The sequence below is a fragment of the Mercenaria mercenaria genome, chromosome 8 (genome assembly GCF_021730395.1).
Source record: "Mercenaria mercenaria strain notata chromosome 8, MADL_Memer_1, whole genome shotgun sequence".
Lineage (NCBI taxonomy): Eukaryota > Metazoa > Mollusca > Bivalvia > Venerida > Veneridae > Mercenaria > Mercenaria mercenaria.
Genome location: NC_069368.1, coordinates 20416725 through 20428161, shown reverse-complemented (window position 1 = coordinate 20428161; position 11437 = coordinate 20416725). Strand labels below are relative to the sequence as shown.

Below are 11437 nucleotides of genomic sequence, written 5' to 3'. Positions count from 1 at the left end.
TGTCAAAACTCTGTTAAAAACGTTTGAAAAAATTAAGGCCAATTTCATTACCCTTTTAATGGCATGTGCATCCAGTAGTGATCTTTGAAACAACGCAAAGTTTGTAACTTGGTACGGTATGAGTTTTCAATCTAATAATCAGTTATTCGCAGGCATATTAGTAAATACTAAGTTGTCAAGCCTTTGTATACTAGTATTACAAATATACAACTACAGTCGAATACCGTTACCTCGATATTGAAGGGACTGTAAAAATTGCACCGACGTTGGAAAACAAAATGTTAATTATCATCTGATCTCAAACATTTTGCAAGGTATAACATAATAATAGGGAATCGATCTTACCGATTTTCGTCGCAAAGCGACGAAAATCGGGATCGAATCCCACTACGGTAACATACGAGGGTATCCAAACAACACATACTATCCAAATAAAAAAATATGGAGTTCCGGTTTAGACCATGGGCGTTCGACGACCCCGATGAAATTCGGGATATCACGGTCTTCGTTAATGTTAATAAGCGTCCGTCAGATCAGTAGGCGAAACGCAATATCCGCACAATAAGATGCCTGCGACTCGAAAGAATATTCAAAGTAAGCTGATAATTTTGTTGCGTCAGAAGCTAATCAGCCGGTAACGTGACTACACTGATATAGTTTGTGATACAAACATGCTTTATTCAATACTGAGTAGCATTTTTAAACGGCGACATTTTGAACATATTTATATTTAGAGTGAGAGTGGATACACGTTACACTGGCGCCGACATTTTGAAAATTTGAGGAAACAAAAACATTCTCCACCGAGTTCTTCAGCTCGGGGAATGAGAGAATAGATTCACCTTTGTGTTGCTTTTCAGATCGTATTTAATTCCTTTCCGGTACTTTAGTTTCTTTGAACTTCTTTGTTACTAAGCCTATATTGAATTTTTAAAATTAAGAAATCCGTGATTTTGCAGGCATGACTGATTAATGGAATTATTTTACTTTAATATAGAATATGGACGGCACTCCATTAGAGCATGTGCATGGTTGGATCTGTTGACATTTTTAGAAACGTGAGTAACTAACTTTCCATTGTATAATAATAATGTAAACAAACACCCCACCCATAAAAAGCATAGAAATTCCTTATTTTTTACATTTTTATTTATTCATCAATTTAAAATGGGCCTTTTAGATTATTATTTCTTAAGACTCACTGCATGTATACACAGTAATTAAGGTGAGCTCGGCCTAAATATAGCATTATAGGGAATCGGATCGGCTTATAGAAAAAATTTTTAAACAGGCTTGTAACATTGCCCGATCGGGCTTTCGACATAAAAACTAACATTTTTTGAAAAATAGTAAAGATATTTCTTTCAAAACTTGGTTCATCTGTTCATCATGACACAAATTAAAATAAAAATAACTTGGTTGCCTTCAGTTTTGGTAGAATTATTTCCTCTTTTCAGATTTTTATGATGCATAATTTTTGAAGTCCAAAAAATTATGTGTTAATGCATTACATTATGCTATTGGTGTTTGTTTCGTATATATTCCACACTCATTTGACACTGGAACAACTGATACGTATTAGACCTTCCTGTTTGACACCGTGCAAATTGTCAACAGTTGAGATAGCGTTGATAAGTGCAACTTGGCGCAGACATGCAATTCGGCTCGATCTTTCTTTGGAATATATGTAATACTGTTTACATGTCGTACTGATACAACCACATTTTAAAATAAATTCGTATTGATACATCCACATTTTAAAATAAAGTCATATCTGATCCCTAACAAGTTCGTAATTACAAAAATACAGCCCTTATCTGGAGTTCTGAACTTCTGAAGCATGCTCGATTAGTTGGTCAGAATTATGAAAGAATTGAATTCAAACTGTTCCATAGATGCAAGAGTTGAAGAGTTAGTCAGAACCATAATCATGCAGAAGATGTAATTACTTTCACAAACCACAGGGCTCAAATTTTGGACTCGCTAAATGCAAGTCAATTTTATGGAATGCAAGTTAAGATAAAAATTTCACACAATTTATTTTGTAAATACAAATAATAGTCAAAATTGTTGCGGTTTTTGTTAATGTTTGTAGATTCGCTTTCATTTGAGGATAACAGAAAACACAACATCTTTTTTGGTTAGCCATTTTTTGTTGAATGGATTACTGATTATAAAGAAATGTAGAGGTCTATCTTATAATTAAATCTAGAACGCAGGCTATCTTACTAATTCGTACATGTATACATTTGAATCGCTATTTATAATATTAGGTACGAAAATTTGCCTTGCCGTAGTTTCAGCCAGTAGTTAAGTTACGCCATCAATGATGCGTTCCGAATTACTTTGAAGGTCATTTTGAGTTATAACGCACAAAATTGTACACCAAGGAAAACCGTGTAAACAATATAATTGATGTTCTAGCATGATTTTTTTAGGATATTCTAACATTCTTAATTGAAAGTCTAAATTTGCAAGCAGATTTCAGATTAAGCAACAAGAAAAAAAAGCTATATGCTAAATTTTGCAGTACGTTGGTCAAAAAAGTTAAATTTGAGCTCTGCAAATGCAAACTGAAGCCGCTCACATTACTTTTTGGTCCGATGCATTCAGTTCCTGTTCTCCTAGGAATCCCCAGTCGAGCATGTCCCAAACAATATGATGAAGTATTTTGAGGGTATGAGCTAGACCAGTTGTTTTATGGTTCAAAATTCAGCTTTAAGTTCGGGCATGTGAAATGTGTCAGGCTTGGAAAATTTTCTATCTGGTTGCCAGCATGGTTAGTTGAAATCTGAATTTTGTACACTGCACACATACTCAAATACGTTTAAAGTTATACCTTTATGAATCATGACCGTCTGCTGAGATACCAATAAACAATTGTAGCATTTTGTCGGCTCCTGTGTTCATACTAAACTGAGGAAGGCAGAACAGATTCTTCTAGCTGCTTTACCAGTCTGTTTTTGCCTTTTCATGATACCGTGAAGGTCATAGACCACCAAGTCAAAAAGGTACCTGGAATTCACCTGGAATTCACTGGGTTAAAGTAATATTCATACCTGTCAAGACACACGCATTGCGCGTGTGCCACACGCATTTCGGCCTTAGATCACGCTCACACGCCTACTATTCAAGGTCACACGCATGTTAAAGAAATAAAGCAATCAGTTGTTTTTTTCGTAGAAAATTATTGAATCAAACATGCAAGGTGACGTTGACACAGTGTTTTTTTACAGTATAATACAGCTTTTACATTCACCGGTGCAACATGTTATTTCTACCGCATGAATTAACATCACAAAAAGTAAACATGGAGGGAGAAAACCAGATCTATTGTGTGTTAAAAGTCTAAATTTTCTATGTGAGGGCGTTTCCGGCTTTTAAGGATCATTGCCCTCCAGACCCTCACGAGGGAAACCTTCCCTTCGAACTCCGATCACACTCGTGGCCTTTGTGGAGCCTTGACAGCTATGAATGTTTGGCTGTTCTGGCTGGTCAGTCGTGTAAATAAACCTACTCATACAGTGACTTTTCTTTTTTCCAAACTGAAATTTTTAACCGCATTTACTTCATTTCATTATACAATTTGACAAAATTTGCTACTGTTTTATTTTCATTAAAAAAACAAATTTCTCCCGCCATGCCAATGATATAATTGGGGTCATCTTATTGGCATAAAAATTGATAAACTGCAAAAAGGATGTTAGCTCTTAGACCTTTGAAATTTCAGAACAGCTGGTTGTCCATGTTTTCTTAATTTGCTCACCTTTCACTATTTTCAGGCATCTTGGTCTATTATACAGAGTATTGTTGTACTGCTCCAAAGTGCTTGTTGACAGACTGAAACCACTTGCTTGCGGCTCATAAGGTATTTCTATCTTTCTGTTTCTTTACTGTATAGTTGCAGCTGTGCACCATGGGAAGCAGTTTCAATCATTCAAAAGGCATGATATACTGTATACAAATTAGTATTTGTGTGAACAGATTTTTGCGATTGAGTCAGTGCATAGAATCAAATACCAAGGAACATTAGGCGTAAAAAAAATTGTCTGTTTCCTGTATCCTGACCTACCATAAATTTTTAGCCCGACCCTAAATGGACGTCTTTGTCTTTGAGAACATTTTTTTCAACTTTTTGACAAAAAGTTGCAAAACTGCACTTTTTATGCTTTAAACATGGACAGTGATGTTATAAATCAACTAACTGATGCTCTAGAGGCATAACCCCCCTATTTGTATTCATTTTTTGATGCAAAAATAATTTCCAAAAAGTCTCCCTAAAAATAGTTCTAAAAAATCCAAAGAAAAAGTTTTTCCGACCTACCTACCCTATTTTTTTTTAGCATGTTACCGGAAACAATTTTTTTTTTTAGACCTTAGTAAAGACTCCATTTCATTTTCTTGATGATAAAGCATTTCTGGACAAAACCATAAAATTTAATACATGTATGCAAATTTAAACAATTATTAGCTCGATCACCTGTCACAGGGTGACAACATGAGTTGATGTCCGTCATGTGCCAACAATTTGTAAAAATCTTCTTCAGAACCACTGGGCAGATTTACACCAAACTTCACAGAATGATCATGGGGTGGTCCTCTTTCAAAATTACCGAAAGAATTTAATTCCATATAGAACTCACCGAAAAGAAAAACTTTGAAAATGATTTCTTGTCAGAAATTGTTAGCCGGCAGGGCTTTTCATCCTTATATGACAGAGGCCTATATTCGGCCACTTCCCAATCCAAAAATATTGCATTTTTTCCCCAACATCCCAAAATGCAAGGTAACATTTCCCAAAAATCACATCAACAAATGGTTTAATTTTATTTACATTTTAGTGTTACCGCAGGAAGCGGTTCTCAGATATTGATTTTTTAGCTCACCAGGTGACAGGTGAGCTTTTGTGATAGCGCGGCATCCGTCGTCCGTCCGTGCATCGGTAAACTTTTGCTTGTGACCACTCTATAGGTCACATTTTTCATGGGATCTTTATGAAAGTTGGTTGGGGTCTCTTTTTATCAATTTACAATATTTGATTTCTGTTTTACAGGTTCACTTCTTGAGAGCAGGCAGCTACAAAATGGAAGGTCAACAAATCCAGTATACTTGAAAAGCAAGAAAGAAACACCAGAAAATATAAAAAGACAGAAGAACAAGGGAACTTTAAAAAAAAAAACTTTTAAAGATAGGAATTCAGGATTTATTTAGAAACTAAATATATTTTGAGAACAGCAGTGTTTGACTAAGCCTTGTTACTTTAAGAGATAATGTGATTATCACATTGGTTTTGTTATTGTCGAGCCCGCTTGCGGAAGCGAAGACATAGTTGTCCAAATGTCTATTCGGTGTATGTGCGTGCGTGCGTCTGTCCGGATTTGTTTGTCCGGACCATAATTTGGACATGCATGGAGCAATCTTGTTTATATATGGTATGAATTTTAACCTCAGTGAGACGGAGTGTCATGCGCAAGCCCCAAGTTCCTATCTCAAAGGTCAAGATCACACTTACAGGTCAAAGGTCAAATTCAAAAATGACTTTGTCCGGAGCATTTCTTCTTCATGCATGGAGGGATTTTGATGTAACTTGGCACAATTGTTCACCATCATGAGATTGAGTGTCATGCGCAAGAACCAGGTCCCTAGGTCTAAGGTTAAGGTCACACTTAGAGGTCAAAGGATACAAGAATGACAACTTTGTCTGGAGCATTTCTTCTTCACGCATGGAGGGACTTTGATGTAACTTGGCACAAATGTTCACCACCATGAGACGGAGTGTCATGCGGAAGAACCAGGTCTAAGGTCAAGGTCACACTTAGAGGTCAAAAGTCAGATACAAGAATGACTTTGTCTGGAGCATTTCTTTTTGATGCATAGAGGGATTTTTATGTAACTTGGTACAATTTTTCATCATCATGCGACGGAGTGTTATGCATAAGATCCTAGAATTACTTCCCTTTGTTGTTACTATAAATAGCTTACATTTGTAACTTGTTTATTACTGGTCGTAGGGAAAAATCAAGACCACTTTTCTGTAGTACAACATGCATGTTACATCCAATTTTCAGGTGTATTTTGACCTATCTCTGCTGGTGCGGATTTTTGTGTGAATTTTTTTTTTATTTTTTTTTTTAATTTTACGTTCCTTTGTTGTTACTGTAAATAACTTATATTGTAACTTTTTGCAATCTCTTTTATTTGGTATAAATGTTTGCCTCAATGAGACAAGGAGTGTCATGCACAACTCCCAGTCCTTTTGACAGCTGGCGGGCTTGACATATTGGGCATCTAGTTCTCATATTTTTCATGAGATTTTAAAGAGAATGTTCTATTATACCCCCATGTAGTAAGCTTGTCTGTCTTTCAGTCAGTAGGTTTTCATGGCTTCCAGATGATAACTCATGAAAAGCTTGACCGATTTAAATATTTTTTGGTACATAGTCAGTAGGTCAAAGGTCAAGATAACTTGCAAACGCTTTGGCCTGGGATCATAGCTTTTGTAACACAGGTGTAACATGATAAAATACAGGTTGTTTGAAATTGAGGTCAATAGATCAAAGGTCAAGGTCACAGTGATTTTGAACAGTTGAACCGTTTCCCAATGATAACGAGACCTTGAGCCTAGGATGATAAAGTTTGGTACACAGGTGTCACATCATGAAATACAGGTCAAGTTTTACTTTGAGGTCAGTAGGTCAAGGTCACAATAAGGCAAAACAGTGAAATGTTTTTCAGATTATAACTTGAGAATGCTTGAGCCTAGGATCATGAAAATTGTTAGGGAGGTTGATTATGACCAGCAGGTGACCCCTAATGATGTTTAGGTCACAGGTCAAGGTCACACTGACCCGGTTCTTTAAAATGATGCACGGAGGGGCACCTGGGGTCTTCCTCCACCATTAAAACTGGAAAGTTGCCATATGACCTATCCTGTGTCGGTGTGATGTTAAATTCAACAAAATAAATAACGGTTCTTTAAAACGGTTTTTGGACAATAACTTTAGGATGCTTGGGATGAGAAACACAAAATTTAGTACAAGGTTGGTCTTGACCAGCAGATTACCTGTATTGATTTAGAGTTCCAAAGGTCAGGATGACCCGGAACATTTAAACCTTTTCCATACAACAACTTGAGAACACTTTGGCGGAGGATCATGAAACTATGGAGATTGAATTTGAGGTCATTAGGTAATAGCTCAAGAAAATGCTGCTTTGTTATTGGCTTAGTTCTTTGATAAGGCCATATTGTGGGGGTATAATTCGTCACTCCTGTGAAAACTCTAGCATTTAGCTCAACTGAGCACAAAGTGCTCAAGGTGAGCTTTTGTGGTCGCCCTGTGTACATCCGTCATCAACAATTTGACTGTTAACACTCTAGAGGTCACAATTTTGACTTAATCTTTTTGAAACTTGGTCAGAATGTTACCCTCATTAAAATCTTGGACACATTTGATGTTGGGTCATCTTGAATCAAAAACTAGGTCACCAAGTCAAATCAAAGGAAAAGCTTGTTAACACTGTAGAGGTCACATTTAAGACAATATCTTCATGAAACTTGGTCAGAATGTTAATATTAATGATCCATAGATCAGATTCAAATCTGGGTCAAGTGGGGTCAAAAACTAGGTCACCAGGTCAAATCAAGGGAAAAGCTTGTTAACACTAGAGGTCACAATTTTGGCCCAATCTTAATGAAACTTGGTCAAAATGTTACCCTCAATAAAATATTGGACAGGTTTGATATTGGGTCGTCTAGGGTCAAAAACTAGGTACATGTAACCAGGTCAAATCAAAGGAAAAGCTTGTTAACACTGTAGTGGCCACAATTATGACCATATCTTAATGAAACTTTGTCAGAATTTTAATCTTGATGATCTATAGGCCAAGTTAAATCTAGGTCAGGTGGGATTAAAGACTAGGTCGCTAGGTCAAATCAAAGGAACAGCTTGTTTACACTCCAGAGGCCACATTTATGACTGCATCTTCATGAAACTTAATCAGAATGTTAATCTTGATGATCTTTCAGTGAAGTTTGAATCTGGGTCATGTGGGGTCAAAAACTAGGTCACCAAGTCAAATCAAAGGAAAAGCTAGTTAACTCTCTAGAGGCTACATTTATGATCATATCTTAATGTAACTTGGTCAGAATGTTGATCTTGATGATCTTTATGTCAATATGCCAGGTGAGCGATTTCAGGGCCATCATGGGGCCCCCTTGTTTATTTGTTCTTGTTGTAAGAGAAATTGTACATTTTAGAATACAGATTACAGCAAGTCACATTTTCTTTATTTTGACAATACTTATTTCAAAGCCTGACAAAAGCATCCAGTACTGTTATTAAAAGTTGTTATTCACAGTTCAGCTATATTTCATGTATGGATAAAACAAATTATGTGATCTGTGATCATCATAAATGTGTATACAGATAAAACTTAAACATGTGAACAGTTTATTCAATAAATAAAGTGTAATGCAAGTCTTTGTGATGTGTATATAAAAGCAAAATTAGGATTTGTTTTACGAGTAATTTCAGAATTACAATTAACACAAACAGAAAAAAACCAAGCCTGCACAAGAAGGCTAATATGTCTCCTTTGACTGAGCTCTTAACCTGCCGTGGTGCAAATAGATTGTTAATGTGTGTCTGTTAAGTCTTGTTAACAGTGAGTTGCAATCTAGTAACTTTTAAGTTTGTATGATTTTTAGCTCACCTGAGCACAGTGTGAGCTGTTGTGATCACCTTAAGTCTGTCCTTGTGCTTCTCAACAATTTGCCTGTTATTAAACACCCTAGTAGACAGTTTTTTTAAATGTTAAAGGGGTGAGTTGAAGTCTGATCGATTCCCGATTGAGGCAGTGCCTTATTTCATATTATATATTATTATAATATGGCATTAGCTAAGTACCTCGCATCTTTAAACATTTTCTTAAACTGACGGGGGCCTCCTTTGCCTAGTGATATAGCTCGCCGACTTCGAATCACGTAGCCCTCACATATCTGGATCGTAACTTCCCGTAGGTAGATTCTGTATTTCAGGTTTGCTGTTAGTATAAGGTCAAAAGTTTCCGAGACAAATGTATCATAAACTATGATCTCGTTTGACAATACTAAACACGTTTTATTTATTTTCTGAAAACACTTATTTGTCTTAAAGGGAGACTATATCTGGCAGGCAAGATAATCAAGACCACTTTTAAATGTAATAGCTATTATTCTATCTGAAGTAGCGAAACATGTTCAAAATATTGTCTTAATCTTTAGCCTGCTGAGGACAAATGGTTCTGCCTTTGCGACTAGTGCAAACCAAGATCAACAAGCACATCCGGTCTGCACTGTTCGCTATTCAGTCAGTAAAATTTCAGTAATCACCCCTTCGAATAATAAATGGTATTGCCCAAATTGAATGAGAGACCAGTCCATTTTAGAACTTTAGCAGGGTAAAGGTTAACCTACAGTATTTCAGTCAGTTATGTTCAAATATTCACAAGATGCTACCCGTCTTGTCACATATATAGTTTTACATCTGTGTGCCAAATATGTATACAAAGCTAATGGATTGAAAACTAAGCTAATTTCAAAGTCAGCAACACGTTCTTCTGTACACAGACAACATGTCTATATATTGATGACGATGTCTATATGATGTCTTCCATCTAATAAAATTCAGTCAAACTAGCTTACCTTCTGATAAATTAATAAATATATATTAAGGACATTAATGTTTGATTGCCCAGCGTGATTATTTGTTATGACCTCAGGGCCGTATACATTTTTGTTAATTTTCTTAAATACTATGTACCAATCAGAATTAAAATGTTAACTTTTTACACACTATTGCATCGAACCCTTCTATAGTACTAGCATAAAATTGTTGTTTTGAGACGGTCACTTCTATGTTTATAATAATATTTACTGCGGAATCTTCCTACATTTTGGCAACGAAAGCAAATATCATCAAAATTCCTGAGGAGTTCATAGTTTCTTGATAAGCATCTTACTTGTGGTTTTACTATCGCATAAATTTCTACATATGTCTTTGGCTACCTCTTTGTGATCAATTAATTATTTTGGAATCTCTTCATTAGTCTGACAAAGCATTCCTCTCAGTAAGAGTGTCGAATGTAATTGTTGTGTACGCTTCTATGACAATTCGTCTTTGAAGAAAAGATTACATCTAACCACATAGAAAAAAAAAGAAAAAGATCAATTGTAGTGCTGGAAAACAGCCGGTTCATCTTTCAGAAAAACAATCCTGTTTCGAAGCATGTAATAGAAACAATTGATTAATCTAACAAATCGCAGCCAGTGGTATTATAATGTTTATAGCTACAATTTGACAGTGTTAAAATTCTTTATAAAATGGAATATTCACCTGCAGCTTTCATGGCCAGCTACTACTTTTAAGCAATAGAAAACTGCATATGTTCGACCTTTAGAGGCAAAAATGTAAATCAATTTCTTGAGTGGATTTTTCAGGCTTGGATCTGTTGAGGCGCTTGCGCCAAGTGCGATCAAGCCTTAAAGATCCATGAGAGCCGAATGTATTATTGCAGATCAAAGTACTATTTTAATGACCCTTTTTTATTAGTAGAGAGAATTTATATGAACTAATCACCACCATATTATACAAGACATATTACGGCAAAGCGCCCAGCAGTACAAATATATATAATTATACATACAGTTTTGAATCAGTCAAATTTGACTGTAATTTTAGATAGATAAGACTGAACGCTCGTTTGAAATGGTAAACGTTTTGACGAACGAAACCTCGAGACGCTATTATTACAACATTTCCGATATTAAATATTTTTCCATATCCGCTGGGAGTTGAACATAAGGTGTTGTGGTCTTTAGTAAAATACATGCTGTACTTGAGACGAATAGATAAAAACACATTTACGTTGGTATACATAACAATGAATTAGCAAATTGTAAATAATGTAATTCATCCAACTGGCTTGGACTCCAGTCTTTAAATAGCCGAAATGAATCCTAAGAGAAATAACCACAGCCACACAAAGACTGAGAATTTACTTGCGTCTGCATATTTACAGCTTAATTATCTTTAAAAAGTTGCAGTGTAACTGACAATAGCTTAAAGGTGTTGCTTTGATCTCCGTAGAACATCTCTCGTTATAGAAAGTAAAATTGCTCTTGGGTAAAACGACATTTATTATTGATTCAGTTCATACGTATTTGGAGAAAACAGCTGGGTTTTTTCACTGACATCTTTGCGCCGAAAACAAAAATCTTACTGACGAATTCTTTAATTCATTAGCAAATGCAGAATGTTTCGTGTACTGCATATCAAGCGCAGTCCAACGACTTTTATCAACTATGTTGAGTGATGTCAGCGAAAGGGATCCTACAGATTCGCCATGACAGTTCTTTTTTGAGAATAGGTCAAACAGCGATTCAAGAATTAGTATAAGC

At 35.8% G+C, this 11437-nt stretch overlaps 1 long non-coding RNA gene across 3 annotated transcripts; it reads left to right on the top strand.

Annotated features, from left to right (window-relative positions):
• The first annotated feature begins 529 nt into the window (after positions 1-529).
• Positions 530-6129, top strand: LOC128558965 (uncharacterized). 3 transcript variants are annotated; one of them, XR_008371985.1, is made up of 4 exons: positions 530-594; positions 998-1058; positions 3783-3868; positions 5054-6129. It is a non-coding gene; the product is annotated as an uncharacterized LOC128558965 (long non-coding RNA). The 3 variants fall into 3 exon arrangements; XR_008371986.1 differs by having other exon boundaries at positions 569-881; XR_008371984.1 differs by lacking the exon at positions 530-594 and having other exon boundaries at positions 923-1058.
• Positions 6130-11437: the final 5308 nt, after the last annotated feature.